A 4,706-nucleotide genomic window follows, 5' to 3' on the forward strand; every position below is an offset into this window, starting at 1 on the left:
ATATTTGACCCACACAGTAAACTGTTATCAATATAAATAAATGTTCTTTTGGTTCTGGCATTCACTAAAGTGTGACAGAATTATAGACCAGCATAACCAGTCTTAGTATTAAAGTAAAAAATTTAAAAAGAAAAAATAAAACATTCATATGTAAATTACTTAAGGGACAATAAACAGATTTTGTATTCATTTAGACTTGAGGACAGACACATATACATACCTCTGTCTGGTATAAAATCTATAACATATTATAAATTCAACTGTGTGGCAAAGATACATAAAATACAATTGAAAGAAATAACTTATACACTCATACGTGGATATGTTTATACATCCTCATAAATATTTAATTTAGAAACCTAAAATGCGTATGAGTAATGAAATTTTTATATAGTGCTTATACGTAACAGAATGGTTGAATATATTTATTATGACTAAACTATATAGAAGAAATTAAATATTTTCATAGTTTATAAATTATTTTTAACGTGCCTACATATTTAATTACATGTGAAACACACCAGCATGAAATTTAACATTAACACAAACACAGTTATTAACGCATACGTGTATGTGTAGTTCTGTGGTTGCTTTACTTAATTTACTTTAAATCTGTTTATATGTTATAGTTGTTTTTGTAAATATTTACGAACAAAATTTAATCTAAATCTCTATTAATTTAATTTGTTTGTCTGTTGTTTTTTATATGTTTTTCCTTGTTTTTTTTTACTTCTTTTCTAACAATTTCCAGTCTACAGGTTCGAACAGACTGTTTGGCCAGAATAGGACAAACAAACGAAAGACAAATAAAATATTTGTGTTACAAACACATGCCGTCAAAAGCAATCGTCTGGAAAATTGTTTTCCACCTATTTTGTTATCATAGTTTTTCAATCTATTTTCTCTCTGTCATACATACGTACCACCAAACATGCATGTACACAAACAAACTGATGTTTGTCTGGGCATGTAAATGTGTCTGTGCTCAAGCATGTTTGTATATGTAATATAACATACACTCTCTTATCAAAAAAGTTTCTTATGTACAGTTGTTCTGTATTGTATATAGGAAAATATTATTATTGGTTGTTATCTAAAGTTTTATCCCTTGATTACATATAAAAAAAATCATTTGGAAGGAGAAATATCAAGTTAAAGAGATAGAAAGTTAGCATGTCTAGAACTAAGTTTAAAGACTCCTAAATAGTAATTTTGCAGAAACAAAAACTAAGAATTTAGCTGCAATTGACCATGACATCCCTAGAAATAACTTTTTCCCTTAAACAATAATTCTCCATGAAGACAAATATCATTTTCTGCAATGAATTGAATAAAAACCTGATTGTAAAAAGATATTTCTTTTATTCCACTTCTTTCATTTTTTATTCAGTAATATTTAAGAGTATTGTAGTATTTTCTTCCCTATACATACACGTTCCATTTATCTAGATGGTCTTCCAATTGATCCCTTATATAAGTGGCAGATGGTTGCCGGATATACTATGACACAATACCTAAAGTAAATTTTTAACGAAAAGTTTAGAACAGTAATATTTTTATTTTTTTTTGGGATGAATAACCTTAAGCTGTACGTACGTACTTATATACAAATATATACTAAAGGTGTTTAAAATATAAAAAATATATCCGTATTACTAACAGTCAAATTTGATTCTCTTATTGTATGCCAAATATTTATTCAAATAAAAAATGATTTTAGAGTTTTGTATAAAAATACTTATACTTTTTGTTATTATTATTTGTTCGAAAGAATTGTTGAAAATGCAATCAAATTTTGCAAATCAAATCAAGTTAAAAACCGTTTTGAATTTACCTTTTTGTTAAGTATGTTGTCAATAGTATAGACGTCACACAACAACAAAGGATGGATGTATGTGTGTGAGTGATTTCCTAGTGCACGCTTTCAAAATATTATGATAGGGGGAAGGCCAAGAAGAACGAAAATGAAAGAGTTGAAAGGTTAAAAAGCTTTCACGTAGATTATTTTTATAGTTGACGAAATTGTGGTGGTGATGGTGTTCGAAATCAGAATAACTAAATTGATTTACATTTGTGTTTCACTACATATAATATTATGTGTAGACGATACAAATATTTTTTCAGGAAATGATTTTGATGTATGGAGAAGGGATGGATTTGATGATTGTGATTAAAGAAATTAATTAGTTTTAGATCAGTTCTAGTTTAGTTCTAGTTCAGTTCTAGTTCAGTTCTAGTTCAGTTCTAGTTCAGTTCTAGTTCAGTTCTAGTTCAGTTCTAGTTCAGTTTTGGTTCAGTTCTAACTAACTAACTAACTAACTAACTAACTAGCTAAAATGTCCTACCCGTTTTTGAAATACTGACGAACTAACTAACTAACTAGCTAAGATGTCCTACCCCTTTTTGAAATACAGACGAAATTCAAAATAAGAACGTTCATCAACCATTATTAGGATCTGTTCACATTGAGCGATGTTAGATCAAAGATCTTTAAAAAGTGCAACTTCAAAAAATTGCACTTACACTGATGGTTACCAATAAAAGTTGACAAATCAGGTGTTATAGAAACTTTAGCCTTTGTAATATTTTACGAGGAACATAAATTGACTCTACATCCATATTAGAACCATTTAAAATTTGAAATTAATGTTGATTTTACAGGTTGTGATTGGATGGTGAGTAGAACTGATATAGCCTAATATAATAATTTTTGCTAGTTATTTATGGAAAAACTATGAAACTGATCAGTTAGATAAGCAAACTTGAATATATGAGAATCGACATTGACGAATATAATAATAATTTGTATTTTTCTGCCTTAAGTTTTTCCTGTTAACTTTATTATTTATCCCATAACAATTATTAAATTATTTATTTACAATTTCATTATTCCAGTTCCATGAATGCCACCACTCACTCATTCATTCGTTCTCCATATTATATAAATACCAGCATTTTCTCTTGGTTTCAGATACAGTTAGCTGCTGTTTGTTTGTATTTATTTAAGTTTGTTGTGGTTGCATTTTTGAGATACAACACAATCATATAATTTCTGATATGAAACTACAAATAATGTTTTGCAATAATTGAATTAAAACGTTTCATGTGCATTGGAGTATAACTAGATAACAGTGGTTATTGATCGAAAAGAGTGCGATTGGGGATAAAATGTATTGAGTATAAGGAAATTGAAGGAAATATTTTAATAAGCAGATAATCGTCTCATATCTTAAATATTCCTAAAAATTTATAAATTTATAAATTAAACGTTTAATAGTAAAATTACATAACTTTTCTTTAGTTCACTGTAATATTTAATAAGTTTTTCTTATAATGTAATTTAGACCAAATGTCGTTAAGTTTAGAATTTTCTTTCTTTATTTATTCAGTATTATTTTTAAAATTTTTAAAGATATTTCCTCAGCTGTTTAGCTTTCATTAAAAGCAAAATAAACATATCCTTATGAAAGGTTAAACGAATCATATAAATACAACTTCATGGAAGTTTTTTTTCCTAATTGTATGTAAAAATATTTTATAAAGTTTTTCATTTGGTTAAAAGCAATTCATAAGCGACATTGTCATGAAAATCGAGATTATTCCACAAAACAAAAAACATTTAACAAATTATAAATGTTTTTAGAAAATAGAATTTGCACTTACATGAAGTGCAATAAATAATTGAAAAGTAACATTTGATATTTGTTACAGAAATAGAAATATTTCCCATTTTAATCAAATAACATCGAAATAGTCATCATCGGTAAAAGTAGAACCTTGATAAATACACCTTTTGGAAGCTTGTTTGAAAACTATATTAATTATACAACTTTGTATATTTCAAATATATTCAACTCAAGGATATGTATCTAATTTTCAATTATTTTGAAGTATTAATCTCTCAATATACCAATACAACAAACAATAACAACTACACACATAGTCATACATATTGACTAGTTTATACTTTAATGTAATGAAATACCTGTAAATACTAACAGTACTAGAGCCAATACTAACACGAAATGTTTACAAAAAAAAATTGACTATAACTTATTATTGAAATAGCACAATACCTTAAAATTGATTAGTGGCAAGCAAGTATGGTCATTAAAAAACTATTTACTAATTAAACGTACTTCAAGGAAGATGATGAAAGTAAGAAGCAATTTATGATTTTCATAAAAATATTTTTCAAAAAAATATGAATGAAATAATCATTAATCAATTAAATTCTCATAATACTTAGATAGTGGTTCCCTTAAATTCGAATATAATTCTTTAAATATTCTCAAATGTCGAAAAAAAAGCATTCACATAAAAATTAACAACTTCACATACATAGAAATGATATTTGTTGTACATCGTTTTCGTTATTGTACATTGCAGTTTGACTTTAATTGTATTTTCCTGTTAGCTAACAACAGTTTGTTTTGACCTCAACTCAAACAAAAAAAAAAACATATAAAACGAAAATGATGCCTGCTCATAAAAAATATTAAAAAAGTCATTAAATATCCTGGCCGACAATTTTGAACTGGGTGAAACAAAAACTAAACTAGAATTGAACTAGAAGTGAACTAGAACTGAACTAGAAGTGAACTAGAACTGAACTAGAACTGAACTAGAACTGAACTAGAACTAAACTAGAAGTGAACTAGAAGTGAACTAGAACTGAACTAGAACTGAACTAGAACTGAACTAGA

This window comes from Lucilia cuprina, chromosome 2 (assembly GCF_022045245.1).
Source record: "Lucilia cuprina isolate Lc7/37 chromosome 2, ASM2204524v1, whole genome shotgun sequence".
Classification (NCBI taxonomy): domain Eukaryota; kingdom Metazoa; phylum Arthropoda; class Insecta; order Diptera; family Calliphoridae; genus Lucilia; species Lucilia cuprina.